This window comes from Haliaeetus albicilla, chromosome 11 (assembly GCF_947461875.1).
Source record: "Haliaeetus albicilla chromosome 11, bHalAlb1.1, whole genome shotgun sequence".
NCBI classification, from domain to species: domain Eukaryota; kingdom Metazoa; phylum Chordata; class Aves; order Accipitriformes; family Accipitridae; genus Haliaeetus; species Haliaeetus albicilla.
This window is the reverse complement of record NC_091493.1, coordinates 620,948-641,542: the sequence shown is the minus strand read 5'-3', so window position 1 is coordinate 641,542 and position 20,595 is coordinate 620,948. Positions and strand designations below refer to the sequence as shown.

The 20,595-nt window shown below is 37.1% G+C and overlaps 1 long non-coding RNA gene across 1 annotated transcript in view; it reads right to left on the bottom strand.

Annotated features, from left to right (window-relative positions):
* LOC138687932 (uncharacterized) overlaps window positions 1–20,595 on the bottom strand; it is a 161,166-nt gene that overhangs the window by 127,706 nt on the left and 12,865 nt on the right. The window contains exon 2 of the long non-coding RNA XR_011326982.1: window positions 931–1,068. This is a non-coding gene — a long non-coding RNA (uncharacterized lncRNA). The remainder of the gene's footprint in view (window positions 1–930; window positions 1,069–20,595) is intronic.

Genomic DNA, 20,595 nt, shown 5'->3' with positions numbered 1-20,595 from the left:
AACAAATCTAAAAAAAAAAAAAACAAACCACAAAAAACTTTGCAACATAATCAGCTGAAGATTTAACCTAATTTTCAAAACCACTGTGGAAAACACCAGCACAATAATCAAGACATGAAGCTCCATGGTTAAAAAAAAATAAAACAAAACCAAAACAAAAAACCCCAAAACAAACCAGGGAGGTCAGGAATCATTACTGAACTCATCAGCTGTGTACCTTTTCATTTAGATGCAAGTCTTTAAGAAATGTGCACAAGCACATTGGCTGGGCCGTATTAATTTAAAATTCTTTCATTTTTGAAAGATAGATAGGTATCTTTCATGATTATTATATCCACTGTGCAAAATAAGCTCAAGTTGGCTTTACTTAATATTGAGCCCACATACATTGTTACAGCAATATATTAATCTCAGCTTATCAATAACATCCAGTCTGAATCATGTGACCAGAAGAGTGAATTGGAAAAGTAACCTCTCTGCTAGAGCAGTCAAAACACTGCATCCATTGCCAATCCAGTAGAAACTCTTGGTAATTTAACACGGCAATAACCCTATGAGCTTTAGGATATTTAAAAAGAACACCTTAGAAGAGCTGGTGCAAAAGCTAAGGAGGGAGATACTAAAAACAACTGACCTGAAGACAAAAAAAAATTTCGTAATATAAATCAATAAATAATTAAAATTAGAAACAATAGTAGTAAGGAAAAAATATAGTGTTATATTTCAAACTGCTTTACAGTAGTTTGAGATTTATTTTACCAGTTCTTATTTCATAATGTATTGTAAAGTTCTTTATGATGAATTTTTAACTGAGAAACGCTTTTTCCATAATTTAGCCCACAGACATTTGAATCACAGACTTCCACTAATACATTTGCATATAAACAGTTCTCTTTTAAAATTCATCTGCTTCAATTACTTCTTTCTCACCTGAAGTCATAAAGCTCCATATGGGATGTATGAACCTTTGTGCTGCCCGGGGCCACGTTATAGGGGGCACAGGAACATATTCTTTTGCTGTCCATGGAATTCAGCTGATGAAGTGGTACAGAACATGGTGCAGAAAAACTGTAAGAGAAAAACAAGAGTTAGCACTAATAACTAAAAAAAAGGAAGAAAAATTGTCTGAAAAACAGTACATGTGTGCTGTCAGGGAAAGACAGAAATAGGTAACAAGAAAGGGAAAACAGTCAAAGAGTTTTGGGAACAGTAAGCTGCAAGTAAAGCCTATTTTCTCCAATGTCACTGGAGTGTAACTTATAGTAGTGTTTCCAATTGCAGACAAAACCACTGGGGTGAAATGAAAACAGGATTCCAAAGTTGAGTGGGCATCCGGTAAAGAAATCTGGGACCTAAATCTGTTATCCCCAGCAGTGTGTTACAGGGTTTTATACAGAGGACATCCCATTTCCCAACACTTCTGTTAGCTGCCATAAATACTGTGAAGGAAAGACGAAAATTCACACCATAGTGTCTGGCTGCAGACATGCAAACACAACTGCAATGGCATAGCTCAGGCTGTGATACAGAGATGCTTCGTGGCTCTTCTTCCTCTGTGAGGATGTCCTCCTCCAAAGGACTGCAAACGAATCAGTTAGTGCTCAAAAGCGATGCTGTAAAATACCAAATATAAAATACTAGGCAACCAGGCTGAAGTGCAATGAGTTTCTCAGCTGTCAAGAGTTCAAACAAAAGCTACACCAGTATTACATGCCCTCCTTGACCTCTGCCTTTAAAAGCAGGGAACAACTGATTCTAAATGTTAATTAACTGACTTATAACAAGAATTTGTTAATTTAGCCAATAGTCAAAGAAAGCAGCATCCAGCAGCAAAATAATTACTATTATTTACATATTTAACATATTGCATATTTTTTTATATATTATAACAAAATACTGCCTTCCCCAATTCTCCCCAGTACAGTGGGAGAGATTTACAGATTTTAACTTTTTTTTTTTAAAACAATTTTCACTGTGCTTGTTTCATGTCTTCTATTAGATCGGCACCGGACTGTCATAATTCTAATATATTCAGAATTTAGATAATTTAGACTGAATTTATCATATAAAGTCACATGATCAATGTTTTTTTAAATCCATGAATCTTTAAATAATACTATTATTTTGGCCCAAACCACCACACACTCCACAAGCAGAAAAAGAAACACAGAGTACTTTGCTGTAATTTCTACTGATCCTCTTGTAGTATTTACTCAAGAGTTTAAAAAACACCATATTTTTAAACCAATTACTATTTCATTATTTTCAGAAGTCTCTATCAGTGTAGAGAACCGTTTGTCAGAACTTTGTCAATAACTCCAAATATTTTTAAACATCCATCTAAATGACTGAACCCAGATTATTAATCATAAATCAAGACAATATGGATTCAACAAAGCTGCTTGTATGAACTACTTTATCCTTACTAATAATTCCATTAAAAGGCTCAGTTCAGCTTCCATTCCAGTCAATGAAATAATGTATGAAGTAACTATGGAAACTTGAGACTAAACCAGAGACTAAATACAGAAGTCAATCACCAGTGTTGTGACAGCATTCAGATCTACACCCACTGCCCTGCAGAACTGAAGCAAAATAGTTTACTGGCAGAGCTGTATTAATGTAGCAGAATCTTACAAAATCAATGATGCATGTGCAGAGCTATTCAGAATGCAGACAAATGCTGGAGACTAGAATAGAATACAGAGATAATTACAACGATATTATAAAACCAGAAGTATTCTTCCAAAACCGTAAGAGCAGAAACAGCAGGAGTCTAAGAGGAATACAACAAGCATTGTTAGGGAAATGGAGAGTCCTGCGTGAACAAAAATTAAGACTGGCGCAGTTCACATTAATGATTAATTAATTTAGGATATGCCAGAACCACCCAAAACAATGAAGTCTATAGGTATGGCAGATCAAGTACTCTCTCATAATACAAAGAAGAAGATACAGTTAATGAAATCACAAGGCTACATTTAAATACATTTAAAACTGATTAACAGGATATTTTAATACAACATAAAATTAAGCAGGACAATTCATTGCAGGAGAAGAGTAAGAGATTAAAAATGGATTATACATCTCAGTGATTGCACTCACACTTATAAAATGTGTGTGATCTTGTGTTTGAGGAAGCAGTCAGCCGCTGCTTAACACAAATGGGGATTTTTCTTCTTCCTCTGAGCTGTTCATTGCCCAGTGAGCAGTAAGACCTAGAACTGTCCTGTTGGCAGGGGAAACTCCAAAAAATGGCCAGGATACAGTTACTCTGTGTCAAGTGAGCTGTAATAGTTGGCCATGTGTCTGCTCTTAGACACATCAAATCCAAAGTAGTTAGGCTTAGCTTAATTGCTCTTTCAGGAGGAAGGGGAAGGACGATAACTAAATAACGACTAAAGGGAAGAGTTAAAATTGGTATTTTTTTGAACAGTCAAAATGCATAAACGTAAAAAATTAAACCTACCTGCTGCATATTAACATGATGGTAACAGTGTGCTCAGAGAGAAGTTAAGAAAGTACTTAGGCCGCTGGACCAGCTTTGTAAAATAGTGAGAACTGCATATGGAAAATTGTCCAGCTGGAACCTAAGTTAGGTCTTAGATGAATGCTGCCAGGGATTTGCCAGCTGCAGTCTGTCAGAGAAGGGCTGACTTCTATTCACTGTGAATACACGAACAAATACTGACAAAAAGCCCAACCTCAACTGCATGGGTCCTGCTCCTGGATGACTGCCCACACCTCACAGGCATTTTTGTTTGCTGTTTCAGCAAATACTTGATACTTAACTAGATCTTCAACAGCTCCAGCAGATTTTAAGAGGGATCTACATGGAATCACTAAAGGTTGAGACTACTTTGTTCAGTTTGCAAAGTTAATTAAAGCTTTATGAGTAGCTGCTTCTAACTGTTCCTTACAGTAAGAAAGTTACAGGACCCTGTCTTGACCCTCTGTTGCCCCTTGGTAACAGTAACAGGCGGTGCTTTTACTACTGCTATTGCTCCTAGGTCTGATCTTTTCTGGTTTTTAAGACAAAGCTGACACGCTATGAGAGGCAGCTAATACCACAGGGCAAATCAATTTTCAGGCACTAAGTCAAGAAACTCCAGAGAGTAGTCCTACAAGCCTTAGCATGTAGGTCTCTGCCCAAGAATAATATCATGTCAGCCTCAGGCAGATAACACACGAGGAAACTTTGATATCAATCATGAAATAAATATATTTCCCCTGGCAAAACTAGGAGATACCTACGTCAAGACAGATATAAAATCAAAATTATAGCATTCCCCATGGATTTTTGAAGGCAAGAAACGTACAGTGCCACTGCTTGTCAGATTGAACTCTATACAAAAGTTAGAAGAAGCTGCTTTTTCAAATTGAACGTGGATTTTTCCAAATGCCTCTCAGAGCTCAGCTGAAATATATCCAAGTCAAGTGGAAGTGTCTGGTTTCAACACGGCTTGATCTTCCTAATCTGACAGGTTAAGAAAAGCTAATATCAGGATACATGAACCATACTCCAGCCAACCAGACTCACACCTGAAATTCAGACCAAGAGAAAAACAGCCAGACAGATGATTGTTCTCCATGACTCCACCGACACTTGTCAAAGTCTTAGCCAACTAATACTGGCTTGAGCATTCAAGCATAAAAACCCAAAAATCTCTGCAAGCACTTTTGAGGTTATAGTTGCTTTTTTTGTATATATTCTTTTCCCCACTCAGTACTGCGAACAGAAATGTCAACAACAACAGGAGTATTAAGAAGTTTCTCTTCAAGCTGTGATTGCCATAAGCAATGGGGAACCATCTTCAGTCTACAGTGATTTCTTTTAACTTAAAGAAAACAGAACAAAGGCATGTAGCACAAAATATTTATGTCTTATTAACACGTCAGAAACTCAGAAAACAAAATGGCTGTAGTCCTACAGAGCTCTAAAAACAAGACTGAGGCTCCCCCCCCCCAGAACACACTGTCACATTTCATCATCATATACTCCACAGAAAACCTCAGTACTCTTTTATAATTTATATTAAAGGAGATATGCTGTAGTCTTCTGCACTTTCCTAACCTGTAGTAACCTATAAACCTCCTGGATCTGACGATGCATCTCGCAGCCAGGCAAGAATGCCATTGATGGCACAGGTTATGATATCAATATCAAATCTATAGCTACATGTTTTGATGTTCTGCTACCAGCACTGTCTACATATTTTTTCTCTTGGATACAACCTTCTGGAAACAGACTGGCCTTTTCTCTCTCTCTCTCTCTCCACCTGGAACTACTTGCTGTCACTTGCTGTCTTCAACAGGGACTCTGCATCCCTAAATCTTCAGTGGTTAACACTGAAGCACTTGATTTTACCAGAGCTTTTCCCCAGGATCCTGTCACAACACTGGATTACTGCGGCCCAAAACCAGCAAACAGTAAAGCATTATTTATTCCCCCAAAAGATACAGGGCACACAGAAAAAGGATTAAAGAAAAAAACCAATTACCTCACTTAAATTGTAATCTTTCCCTGCCACTTCCAGCACATACAAGATCAGTCTTCGGGACAGTGAAACTGCTAGAGAAACTGCCTTGCTACAGCTTCTCTGTCAAAAAGTCTTCAGCTATAGCCAGCAACTGCCTCCACGCCTTTTTTTTGTGGCCTTTTTTAACTTGGACTTCTTAAGTGTTACCTCTGAATCTTTGTTCTTCACCTGAGAATATGAATCTTGCCCTAAGAAAAGACAGTGCCATCTAATAGCCTCCTCATTGTTCAACTGGAAGATTTAGCGTTTTCTGTATTGGGCCCATCACTTCCAGCCATTGCTTGCTCTTGCTTTGCTTCCAGCTCTCAGCCTCTTCTGAGGTAACACTTTCCAGTCAGACAAAAGAATATAAATGTCTATAAATTAAACTGAATTCAACAATAATAAAAGACAATTTCTTTATTTTCAATAACACAGATTTTGCTTTGTTTTGAGCATTTGGGTCCTTTGTTTCAAAATATTTTTGTTGTTCTAGCTCCTAGTGTAAATTTTAAATTAAAAAAAACATATAATGCTATAGGGTTCTGAAATGTACCACTTCTGTCAGAACTAGGACATACTTCTCACCAGTGAACTTACACAACAAAAGCATTCTTTCTCTCCTCTACCCAGTCAAATATGCTCTTTGGGCAAGGACTGCCTCTCTTTGAACAAATATCTGAGTATCTTAAGCACATCTAAAACTCTGACAACATAAAATATGCAACACACCAAAGAAAGACTTGCTTCTTATTCATTTTCATTAAAGCATTTATTCACTGCGCTCAGATGTTAAGGCTTTACCTTATTACACTGGTGAGTATAAATCCTCCTAGTTTTGTACATTGTAATGGAATGCATCCAGTGATCAATATGAAGCAGGGACCAATCTTTACAGTTTCTCAAATTAATTTTAATAGTGCGGCTTTTGTTACTAATGTATCTATAACTTCTTTTAATGTTCATGTCAATTTGCTCTATTTTATTGATGGATTGGAACTTACATTTCACCTTCTCTAACAGTGCTATGTCCATTCACAGTCTTCCTTTTTCTATTTGCCATTCTTGGAATAAATGGAGCTTTATGAATTTGAGATCAAAAGACTTGGTCCCTTTGGCTATTAAAATATTTCTGAGAGTTAGTAATATAAAAGAGACTAAAGAGCATGAAATTAGGGCAATACTCTCACTTTTCTGAACTGCAACACGTTACCTCAATTTAGCATGTTTGCTTCTGTTTCAAACTATTGAGAGATATAAAGCTAGGGAGTTTTTAGAGCAACATGGTAAAGCGAAAATCAGCAATGAGATGTGAGCTGATATAGCAAATAAACAAACAACGGTAAAAGTGGTAGGAGTTGTCAAAAGAAGGTACTGTAAATAGACTCTTAAGGGTTTCATATATGGTATTTCAATATCTGTCCTTTTCCATCTACAAAGTGAAATGCTGAACCAAGGCTATTTTTTTTTGACATAATTAAGTACATGGTTTGCTATTTTTGAAATAGCTGCTAAAGGAGACCGTAAATTACACTTGTGCTGAACTGAAGATGGAGGTCATCTTGCACTTCCCTGCTGCTTGCCTCTTTTCTATTTTGGGAATGTAAAACCATAAACGGTTTGATGGACTCCAAGAGTTCAAAGCCTATAGCGTAGTTTCGACCTTGCTATTGCTAAAAGAGGAAGGCAGCATCTGATTCATGTTTCCTCTGTGCAAGCTTTATACTATCAGTAGTAAAAGGTGCATAAGTTTCATTATTAACAACTGTATCTTATTTACACACTGGTTTCAAACACGCCCTGGCAGGCCAGAAATAGTGGACAAAAAAAAAAAAAGAACTGTTGTAAAGTAATTAAAAAAAAAATTAAAAAATCAAACCAGCACCATTTATAAAGCAAGCTCAGAACAATTTTGGTTATTGCTACACTGAGAAAATAGGTAAATTTTTATTTCTTTAGTTTTACCCATGACATAAGCAAAAGATGTCTGTCGATTGCATCACAAGCCATTAAGAAACATCTTCTCCCCTTCACTGAATGGAACAATGAACAAAACTATCTCAGTCTTGAGGAAGATGTGGGACCAAAGTGTGTTAACCAGCACAGTACAATCTGTAACCATAACAAATACTTTCAAATAAACTACTCTGTGAGCTTTGCCCATGAGAAAGAGCTTCAGAACTACCAAAACCACTGGAAACTGCCCAACCTTCTTCCCTCCTGAACTATCCTACTTGCTCTGTGGTCTTTTCACTGGGGATGAAGATCTTTGTACCTGTTTGTAACATCATCCCCAAGCAGACAATACAACCTAACTCCCCACTTTCATTTCATCTAACTTCAGAGCACCATTATCGATAGTCACCAAAATTATTCTTCATATGAAAAAAAGGAATTTCCCGACACTGGGGAAATTTATATTTAAGGCAAAAAATTCCCTTTAGACTCTAACTTAGAAAGCATGCCTTCCCTACTTATTTCAGCAGCAAAGCATTTCCTTTTATATGTTGCCTCTCTCTTTCTAAATCTTGGCAACGTAAATCCACAATGTAACATAATCTCTCTGTATCAATGAACATACAAGATCAGATGAGAATTATGCGTTGAACTTTCAATTGCAGGGGATGCTTCTAACGAGTATTATTAGCAGTTTTATCTTTGAGATGAAAGAGGTTTAAGCAATTGCAAGTCCTTGAATAAACACGTGGAGTACTTCTGTCCAAGCAGATGAGTCAAGCACATTGCACAGCTTTATCAAACTCATGTATTTCATTAAATCTCTGAAAATATTTTTCTGCAGCTCATGTAGATCTCTTCCTGCATGTCTTCTACAGACATTTCATGGCTGAACTTACACATGGACTACTCATTAGATTGACAAGAACTGTAAATAAAGGCTCTAAGAGCAGGCCCTGGGTTTGTAGGCATACTTGCCTGCATAAAAAAAAATTGAGAACTCTGCTATTTGAGGTTTCTCCTTAGCAATTTAATTCCAAATAAATGCTGACAAGCAAAAATCTGATAAAATTGTCAGCTCATTATAAAAGCACAAGTGAAATATGGTAAATATAGAAAAATATGCTTGAACAGAAATTTGTGATGTCCTATATTCCCTGCCACTTTTAACACTCCCAAGTGCTCTTCAACTTTCCAAGATACATTATCGGATTTCAAACTGGGATAACAGTCATCTGAAAGGTTTTCATTTGCTGAATAATAATTCCTTCAAACGTATTCAGCTGAGTTCTCTCGCCAGGTATCTATTCAACAACCAGGATGTTTAAAATATTCTTCTCTGGCAAGCTGTCTCATTTTCTTTCCAAAAGACTCATGCCCTCTCTTAAACAATTTCTTGAAAGGTAGTTCTCAACACGTGGGATTAATCATAGCCCAAAGCTTGCTTCTGACATGTGATTAACTATTTCTACCTGACTCAAAGGACAGAGGCCAAAGCATTTCAGCATTGCTGCTCTCCACTCAAGCCCTGTACTTAAAAGATCTGTAGTGTGGGAAAAGGGGAGGGAGTACATCATTCATACTTCAGAAGCAGAAAGCTAAAAAATAGTACAAGGGCGAATTTTTATACAGTCCGTTGATTTCTCTTAAGAACTGTCCCAGAATTAAATTTCTCTGCATTTATCATGTCCCAAGAATGCAATGATTTATGCAGTGTATCAGATACTATTACGAGGTTTCTCACATCATAAATGTAACTTATAATGCATCTCATGCATGATATGCACAACAATTTTCACTTGATGAAAGCTATCCTTATGCCTTTTATCGTTCAAGCATGTTAATGAGTTCCCCCAAAAGATTAGTGAGGAGCCTAATAGACCAAAAACCTATTTCAACAACCGTTTTACACAGTCTTTCAATGAAGCAATGTGAACTTCTGCATCTAAATGATCCTTCCCTTAATAACTCAGAAATAATCACACCCTCTTGCACTTGTGCCAGGCCATTAGGGTATTTTAACAAATTAATGAATTTATATTTTTATGAGGAGCTGTACCAGGAGAGGAATTAGCCTTTGGAAAAAATACATCTAACTTGTATGAAAGATATTTGCACTGAATGGCTTAGGTCCTCTTCTTCCCAACATGGAGGCATAAATGAGGAGGACATTGACAAAAAATCACTGTTGCTAGTGAGAAATACCTTGAACCATTGCAATCAACATTTCTTTGATCCCTGAGGTCATTTTCTAATAGAGTACCCAACATCAGTGGAAACATTTGGTTACTTAGAGAATTTCCTTTCAGTTAGTTATTTGGATATGACTATACACCTCACATATTCCAAGGAATGAGCAGGTTTTACTTGGTTCTAATTAATGCAACATCCTTAATATCCTACCAGAAGTCCTTTCATCAAGAATTAAAGAGACAAAAGCCTCATATAGACTTCCTGGGCCAACAAGCTGGGTCTGAAAAGCAGCTACACTTTCACCAAGAGAGAACATAATTCAATAGACCAGCTGATCAGAACCTGCTCCCCACCTACTTCATCAGTCTTCATGATCACTAGAATAAGCTACAATGTCACTCCAAGCCATTCTGCTTAATACTTCTGGAGGCTATACATGGATGGAGAAAGAGAAATTAAGGAAATTGCAATGGAAACACCTAACATCTTTGCAATACAGGGGTACATCCATGCAGTATTCTGCAAACAACAACAACCTGCTTGGGCTCCAAGCCAGCTGGACGTAAGCCTGCTCTGAACCTTGCTTATCGTAAGGCTGTACCTAAAGCACTCATTTGCATGACTTCAGCTCAGAGTTGGTTTGTACTAATGTGGTGGAGGGCACAGGCTGAACAAAGCCTCATTTCCCTACATAAGACTATGCACATGTTCCACATGAGACAGGAAGTTTGTTCCAAGGAGGGTATTCTCTGGGCCCACTTTCCTGACCTGCGTTACTGCATGAAGTCACTCACACTCCTTTGTTTCTCTTTTCAGCATAAGCACACGGATTCTGGGAAACTCTATAAGGAACTGTTATTTTCTAAGCTGAATTTCTCTCCTTCCACTAGTTCAGTAACTTTCCTCTCTTGCCTGAGTACATTAAGGAAGATTTAAGTGAACAAAAATACAGTCAATTAAATGAAATTTCTAAACCCGAACTTTGCATTCTTAAACTATATCTTGTTCTCCCGCCCATGAACTTCATCAGCTCCTTATTTCAAATAACCAAATTATTTTCTTAAGAATACAATGTTTAGCTATGCCCAGTAAGAGTTCCTTTGCCCTTGTCTAGGCTGCTGTCAGACTATTTCTTTGTCTTCACACTTCCTTTATTCTATAATAGACCTTGCATTTCAAGTGCTTTGGTACTCTTTTTGCTTTCTGCTTTAAAGATCAAATTACAAATTAGTTTTATCATATAAAATGAGTTCTTGCCACAAACCCAATATTATGTTTCCTTTTTGCAGTTACATTTCTAATTCTTTAGTCGTGTAATTTGCCTAAACCATTATCTTGTATTGACATAGCTAGCAAGCTACACAATGCAAAAAACATTTTATTACTGCACAATTTTCAATATGCAAGCTTTGCTACATTGAATTTTATATAGTCTGCTTGAGCAAGGTCATACCTGCATTCCCAGTTATTTCTTACATCAGTTGGTGTGATTAAATTGAAAATATAAATCACTGAGTTGTTGAGTCTTGAACTATAAATAAAGACACTAATAGGCCACTTTCTATTAATTTTCCTCCAGTATTATGGGACTATTTGGCCAGAAGCAGATCTGAAAAATATAAAGATTTTAGGTTATGTAGAAGATTTTTTTTTTCTTGCTGACTCACTAGTATTTTACTTCTAGATGAAAACAATCTAGAAGGAGCTTATATCCAAGGAGTGCTTTTTGATAAGTTCTTTAAAACTACTCAGTGGAAGAAGTCCTTGCAACCCCTCTGCGGTCTGCCTCTTCTGGAGGTCACTAGTATAAAGAGTATTACGAGAGGGGGGAACTGCAACTGTCTCTTATCACTACAGTCCCTTCTCAGGTGTTTCACACATGATTATTGCCATTGGTATTAGAACTCTGAAAAGTGAAACTTTCCAGTCCATCTTGACAAAATAATAACTAATGAAATATAAAAAGAAATCAAATTAAGACCATTATTCATACACATACCTGAAAAGATAGGACATAAAGACTATAGGTGTTGGATGCTAAAGTGTGATCTAAAACCTGGGAAATGAAAAGCAAGGATACATACTGCAGTGCAACTTTCAGACAAGTCTCAAGGAATCACCAGTGTTGCAGTGAATTTCCCTTCAGAGAGAAATGGTAGCAGTTTGCTGGCTACTGACAGTGTTTTTCGCACTGTCCTTTACTGATTTGTTTACTCAACTTCACAAGACTTCACTTGTTTGTAAATATATTTCCTTTTGTGGAACTTTATGAGGTTTCTGTCAACCCACTTCTCCATCCTGTTGTGGTCCCCCAGAATGGCAGCACACCCAGTCTTCCCCGTTCTGTACCTTCTGCAAGCTTGCCAAGGGGGCATTCTGTCTCATCATCCAGGTCATTAATGAATATATTTTACAGTACTGCCCCAGTATCTGGGGTGTACTGTCCATCTGATGCATTCTCTGCTTGGTGCTTCCCAAAAGTATAACCCTGACTTTAAAGGTGTCTGCCTGAGAAGTCAATAGCATGCAGTTGAGAAATTCTGAAAATTACAGCTCAGATTACTTTTTTACATTACACATGAATGCTGTAGCATGGGCTGATATAGTATATAGAGTGAGTCCTTTTCTCTGGGGCAGCTTTCTACTGCCTTAACAGTGAAACTGTGCTTTCTACCTTCCTGAAATCCTCTTCTGCTCACTGTGCAGATTCTGCAGTAGTCTAGGCAGCAGTGATGATAACATCAGTCTTTCTTATCACATGACATTGATCCACCCCCAGTGCTCTAAAGGACACACAAACCTAATGTAAAACATCATGAAAAATCATGCAATTTAAAAGAATTTTATCATAATGAAAGCATTTCAGAGGGGTATTTGTATCTCATTAAACAACAAACTGCTGAGGAAGAGAGGCTATTTCCAGATGTAGGAAGTAAGCGATTGAGAAGAAATGTGGCTACACAGCTAGTGAGTGATTACTAAAAAGGGACTGTCAACCGTTCTTCCTAAACCAGAGCATTGTTTCACCTGGGGGTATTTACACTGGCTACAAATTAGATGTACAAGCTTCTTCCAGCTCCTGTTATCAGATGGATTTTCTCAGGATATCCACTAGAATGTAAAGTAATGAATCTCCCAGAGTACTTCTCTTTCTCAAAGTGACTCCTAAAGCAGATTGAAGGATGACAGATCCACTTTATGGCAATTTTAAAATTCTTCCATCCTGACTAGAAAGAGCTTTTAGAAAGCTTTCTCCGAAATGATAACAAAACCCCAGATCGAAGGCCTCCATTTCTTTGTTAAAAATAGATTCCGTGTATTTTTTCTCATGATGGAAGTGTTAGCTTGGCATAAAAGCACTGTTAAGAGCCCAGATCTTTGCACTAGAATACAGGAATTGTCCTCGCCTCTTCCCATTCTTCCTTTTCCCCACTGTCCACAGAAAAATAGGAAAAAACTACCAATTCCAATGTCAGTATTGTAAAAAAAGTACATTTAGGAAATATTCTGACCTGTAATCATCCAGTAATTTTTCAATTCCTTTATTTTTTAAAAATGTCTACACTCTGCACTCTCACTGTCATCTTTGGTCATCTATTCTATGAGCTCTACAATTGTTTACTATATCCTTTAAAATGAAAACATACCTAAGTTTGTCTAGAACCAATCACTTTCCAAGCATGTAGCCCTGCCTATAAAATATCACACAAGTACTTAAACTACCCTCAGTCAGCAGGCCTATAGAAAATTTTTTTTGTTATTTTTAGATAGTTGTATGATGAGATGCAACACAATGACATGATGATGGTCATTGAAGAGGAAAATAGTGTTGCTCTTACAAAAAATGAGGTCCAAAAAGGATTTATTACACATTTTTTTCTACAAGGAAGCCCAACACACTCAGTAATGAGTTAAACAGACACTGATTTGTCTTATGCTTCTGTTGTTTCTTTCAAATGAAGTATGGTAGGAACACCTGTCAGATTAAGGTATGAAAAGAGATACAGATATTTTTCAACTGTCTGAAACTGGCAAACTTCCGCTATAACTGACGTGCGTACATGAATACCACAGAAACGTAAGCAGAGACCACAGAAATACTCTGAAAATTATTCTAATTTAACATTAAGAGGAACTGATAATTTAAGCAAATTGTGCAGGGTTCAGTTTGTATGTCTCTGGAGATGTACTCTGCAAAGAAGAACCAACATATGCAGCTTCTTCAAAGCAAAGATGTGATCAGAGATCATATTTATGTCACCGAGTGATGTAAATAATGATGCCCTCGAGTTAAAACTGTGCTGAACTTCTCCAGTCTAAATTGATTCTTGTATGATCTGACATTCCCTGGCTTTTGTGAAACCAAATATAATATATTTATGAATCAGACAGATGTCTTCAATATTACATTGCTGTCAGCAATCCTGCCTCCCTGATGTTTAATATTTCATATCATAACAGAGAGTTTGTTCAGAGAGCTACTATCTGGTGAGAAACATCAGAGGAGAAATCTCGGTCCACCGATGTCAATGGCTACTCATGTTATACTCTAAAGGAGCACTAGAATGGCCATTTTAGTGTAATAGTGGCTACAAAATAGAAATTGGATTAAACAGAATTTGACAAACGTTGACTTTTGATGGAGCTGGATCAAATCTGGTTTTAAGAACATTGAAACTTTTTTCTGTTTCAAGCAGAAAAATCCTGCCCTGGTCAGAGTAAAGGGAGTCTGCGACTTACTTTGAAAGGACCATGCCATCAACTTTATTAGGTACAAGGTTAATCACATTTCTTTTTATGCAATATTGTTTTACTGTTCATTAAATAAAAGTTTGAACAACTCTGTTTAATTTCAAGTTCTCCATAGACTGTTAATACATTAAAAGAATTAGGCTGTGAATCAATAGTTGGATCTCAACCTCCCTAATGGTATTCCCTCAAAAAAACCCCAACCAACCAAACCAAACAAAAAAAATCAATGCTTCTGTTCACTTGCAAAGATCTCCAATGAACCCTAATACAGATTCCTTATCCGACAGCTGAGTTACTTGCATATAGAACGCCATAAAGAACAGAAATAAAGCTCTAGCTTTTCCTGACACCATCAGATTTGATCACAGCATCAATAATTAAAACTTTCCTTGTCCAGCTAGCACAATAATAAGCTAATAATAAGCTAAAGAATGAAAATTAAGAAACCTGTTGAACTGTAGGTTTACCTGACACACACTGGTGTTGATCCAGTTATTGAAGTTTACTGTAGTTTTAAAAAAATTATAGGTTGAACTAGAGATATTGCAAGAAGAAGAAAGAACTGTCCCGTTATGTAAATAAATACTGACTCAGGCTTCTGATACAGCTGTGAATCTGATATATGGACCCATCAAACAAGAGTTTTGCAGTAACTTTTAGAGGAAGAAGTTCAGAGAGCTTATGGGCTTATGTCATGTTAGGTATGCAGCTGGTGAAATGGGGGAAGGCAGTGAAATTATTTCAATTCATACTTTGTAATCCAGGGGAATTTATAAGTATCATTTCAGCCTTCCAACAGAGTAGAAACATTTGCAAATGTTACTTCATCAGCTCTGTATTGCAAATTAGTTGCTTTTAGAGAGCTTCCTTCAATTTTTCTGGGAAAATGAAAGCTGCTTTGGTACAGTTCATTTTGATGCACAGCATTAATTATGCATTTATGCTTGTCGGCCATTTATTGTTTGATTTGTTCCTATGTCTACATAACATGACTTCTATAAACTTATTCTAAATATCTCATCTGAGAGAAATTCTAATTTTAGAAACTCTTCATCATTAATATCTATTTTCTATTTATAAGACAGTATTCATTAAATGCCCACAGTTATTAATCTCCTGCATTCTGTTGGGCTAGCTTTAATATATTTTCCTTTTGTTTTTTGTTTAGTTTGTTTCCTAAAAAAAAAAAAAAAAAGATTGCTTACAGGTCAGTTTATTTTCACATCTAGTTTTACTTACCATTCAGCTAAACCCCTGAAAGCTCCAGGCTTGTTAATGAGTGCTACATGGATATTAATAGCAACTGGTATCAAAGCCACTAGGTCAAATGAATGCTTACTTAAGATAGCACTGTTTGTCACCAAGATAAAAAGCCTTGTTAATGTTATGCATAAAATCAATTGATTTTAATTTTCTGGCATCTGTTTCGGTTCTCCTCACTTATTAGTGACTAGCATTCATGGCTCTAAGGGAAAATTACTGAAAAAAGATGTGCTTCATCTCCAGCTAAAGGTGAGCAGCTGGTGAAATTTTCAGCAGTCCAATGGTTGCTAAAAAATTTGAAACAAAGTTACACGAATTCACGTACAGCACTGGAAAGCTATGTGACACATGAATGGCACCATTTGCAGGATCCCATATTCTCCAGATACACCGTATGAACTTCCAGCCCAGATCAAAAGACCAATGAACACCCTGACATTTGCTATCATATCCGCAAAAACACAATAGATGTTGTCCTGTTAGATCAGCTAAAATTGCCAGCACTTCAGTCTCAGAGCCTTCACAAAGCATGTAGTTCGTCAGTTGTCACCTGCAATACCCTGGCTTCATTTGAGCAACTCTACTTGAGCTGCTGAGAAGTCCAGCCAGAACCAATGTCCTGGAATAGCCTGAAGTAAAAAAGAAATACGATGTGAATGGTAGGTTTCATCTCCTGAAATAGTAGGTTACATGAGCTTTAAAAATGGGTGGTTTCATTTGTACTGGGTACTGCAAGAGGGCAGCTAGGAAGCACAGATGGCAGAAGACTTATTCTGCTGATTAGTTCAAAGCAGAAAGCCAAAGGAAAGAGGACCTTTTCAGCCAGTGACATGGAGATGGGACCAGCAGCTATGAAGTAGCTGACGGAAGAATCTTGCAGCACCAGGAAATTCCTGGGAGTCTCCAAGCTGAGAAACACATTTAGAGTAAAAGGGGAGATCAGTCAGAAGGACTATCTCAGATGCTGTACTAAAAGAAAAATACATCCTGATACTTTCAAAAAAGACGAAGAATCTTGCGGAGTAGACAATAAATATGGCAAAGCTGGATGGTGGACCAAAAGCCAAAGGAAGTGATGTAAACCCAGAAAACTACAACCTAGCTTAGACAGGGTAGCAAAAATGGTGACATCTCAGTGGAAAAGGCAGAGTGCCTTTGATCAGATGCTTAAGAAATTAAGACTGGAAGCTGATGGTGTATCAGCAGGGCCTAGCATAGGGAGTAGGGGATCTGAACAGACTGATATAGGAATATGCTATGCCCTAGGATAGGGAGTAGTGGATCTGAACAGACTGATACAGGCATATGGTATGCAGTGATACCTATAAAGATCACCAGTAAGTGAGGAAGTTGATTCTGATGATAATATCCCAAAAGGTATTATGAGGACTTCAGAAATATCTTGCCTGAGCCAAAATTTTGTTATTCTTGGGAAGATTCAAAACACAGAAAGAGAAAATTTCTATTCTGCTTTCTGAAGAGATAGAAAGACATTGTAATAAATCCCATGCCTGAGGCTAACCACAGACAACTCCAAGGTTGACAAGAAGGTTTTCTGATGACTTCTGCAACTGGTGCCTGAGGATGAGCCTGATTTCAGAAAAACATTGGGCTAGGATACACTATGGGCTTTCCAGATGACTAACCCTGCTGAAAAGCAATTACAAAGAGGTGAAATCCCAGTCAACAGTGAGCTAATAATAAGTACTGCAGAACAGCAACTACCAGCAGTGAGGGAGAGTCAACATGACTCAATACCCTCCTCATTAAGCTTGAGAGTGTGGAGTACGACGTCCCGGGGCCCAACAGTCCTGCAGCAAGTGCACACTGCACAGGGGCCCCTGATTTTCACTGACACACTGATGTCCTAAACAAAAAGAATAAGAGTTTGCATTTTGAGGGGCAGAAAATTGCTCCCACATAGATCATGAGAAATACAGCTGGTATGCAAATCAGTTTGAATGATCTGAAGCTGGTATGAACTTTTATGGGACACAAAATGCTCAGGCTTTTCAAGCTATGCACATTTTCCATGGGTTTGATCATGATATATGTAACATCAACCCTGATTCTCAAAAGAAGGCTTTTGGCAAAAATCTGCTACTCCTGGAAACAAGCTGCTTGTGGTATATTGGCACGACCACATTAAGAATGAGATAATCACAAAATGTAACCCTGTGAAAAAGATTGTGATTCATGAGAGGATCCAGCTGACCAAGTCTGTCAGATCACGACTAACCACTTGCAGAAGACTGTTGTTCTCAGCTGAATAGAGGGAAGCATATAAGACGCAGACCATAGAAAAAGGGCCAGCTACCACCCAGAAGAGTTTAACTCAGTAAGGCAGAGCACAACACGTGGTTACACTTGCAGTATGGCCCCTTCCTTCAGTGCACTTCCAAACAGAAAAATCCCAATTACTGGAGACAAGGTCCTTACCCAGCCTGGAAGCAGTGGAAATATCAAAATGAAGTATTTTTCCATCTGATACTAAATAATGAAAACACACAAGCGTATCTTTCCAACCAGGATATGTGGAAGATAAAGTACCTATGGTGACCTTGACTGTATGAAGAAAATCTGAACAATTTCTTAATATGTGGAACTTAAGATACTGTGCGTAAGCAGTAGTTATATTACCTATAATACTCCTTTAAGTTTTCCTCCAGATTCCAAGCATAGATGGTGCTATGGAAAGCATCTGAAAGAAGACTGTTCTCTTTAATAACGGGACATAAATATTAAGCTGGAAGAATAGACCAAGGAGGACGGCAGTGTAAACAGTGAGTGCTGGAAAGAAAGGGGAAGCGCCAAGTGGCTAACGTAATAAATACCAATTGGATTTTTTCAGGAATAAATTACTTTTGCACTTCAATTTTAGGTTTCAATTTATTTTGAGATGTATAGAGACTATAAAAGGTAAAGTGATTTATAGAATACGTATACCTGGAATGTAGAGAAAGGAGAACATGTGATGAGTTATGGAGGTATGCTTTATGAAGACTGCTAAAAAGTCATAGCTTTCACATTAGGAGAGTACTGTACAATCCAATCCAAAACTCACATTTAGTACAAACTTAAATTGACTCTTTGTTCCAGAGGTAAAGTTAAAGACAGAGGTATGGTTTGCTGAAGGGGTATATTAGCTGTGATTGCCATTCAGCAGGCCAGATTGGAGGAATAACAATATGTAGGGATTTAAAAAATGCCCTTTCAGGAAAAGGAAGAACAGCATCATTAGCCAACAAGAAAACAACCAACCATTCTAATGGCTTTTCTGCCACTCTATAAACTGTATAGTTAGGGAGATCCAATCAAAGAAATGCAAAGTTAACTGGGGCTTGGAAAAGGGAATTCTGGTATTTGATTCATTTCTTAATGGAAAGCACTACTGGGAGGAGGGATATATGTTCTTATACACAACTCATCAGTTTTCTAAGTGTTGCTGTACCTGTTACATTCTCTTATCTTCTAGTAAAACCACTACTACAATTGTTTACTACTTCTCATAATGAATATTTTTATGCAAGACAGTTACATCAATAGATATAATAGGATTCATTTTAGAGCCATGCAGAATTACAGATTTCAGTTTTCATCTGGAAAAATGTATCTCTGATCATATCATGATCAGCATGAATTTGATTACCTTATTCAAATTAATTTCTCTTCAATACTCACTAGAATATACTGACCAGAAGGGCCAAAGCTTCCATGGCATCCACTTCAGAAGCTTTGTGTAAGTGATGTGGGACTTCGATTACAGCTACTGAAAAATCTTGGAACATATTTTAAATAAAACCATGTACCCAGGTAGGGGCAAAGTGGATCCACTGATCTAACAAATCTCTCCCCTCCTTACAGATGCAAGAAATAAAAATTACAGGGACAGATTTGAGGTTAGACCGTATCACACCATTCCAGTATATCTTGTTTAAAGTTTCATCAGTTACTGACACAACTCAGTATCTTATTGAAGTAAGCTTTTTTAACTCTGGATTTAAAATGAGTACGATCCTCTCTTTCAGCAGTTCAGAGAATCCTGAGAGTACAGCTCTATAACAGTGTCTGCAGTGTGATGGGCACATAAGTGTATTCTAAACCCAAACCCCAATGTTAAGAAGATTTTTTTGTACTCCACTGTATTTCTTAAATTAATGCTTTTCCAAGTAGACATTTCATTTTATAAAAACATGAGGCATTTTATATATGACAGTTCCTTTTACATATGAAAGTTTATAAATATTTTCTCTGGTTTGCTGTTTTCTCTAACTTTTTCCCCATGGTGTAAGAAAGATACCTGTTAAAAACTGTACACCACAATTCGACACATTAGCTTAGAAGAAGCAAACATTAAGAACTGACTTGCTGTCTTGAATTAAGGAAAGATTCCATTTATTAAAACATTGTTTCATTGTGTTGTAGATACCTGATTACTGCCAACTACTCTAAGTTTCTGCTGCGTTATTTTGCGTAAACATGGAATTAAACAGAAGGTAACATGAGCTGCTCAATACTTTGCCTCTGTTGTATCCAAAGTTTTGAATATGAACATTATTTCATAATAATAATAAATACTAAATTATTGGGAACAAAAATTACAGATAAAAGAAAATTCAGAAATTACTGAAATAACTGTTACGAACGAAATCTCAGACCATTAATTTGATATACAGAAAAACAGACTTGCCAAGACCTTGTGGTAGCAATGGAGATACATGCATGCATGTTTTATGTATGAAGTGGATAGTCTCCAGGAAAGACAATCACCAGGACCAATTATAAGGGAGTTTTGCAGCTGTTCTGCACTATTTAATTCAAGTATTATAGCAGTAGTTTTAATTTTATTTTTTTCGCTGGTTTCGGAGGCAAGAGAATTACTTATTTCATTTCAGTAGAGAAAAGACAAGAG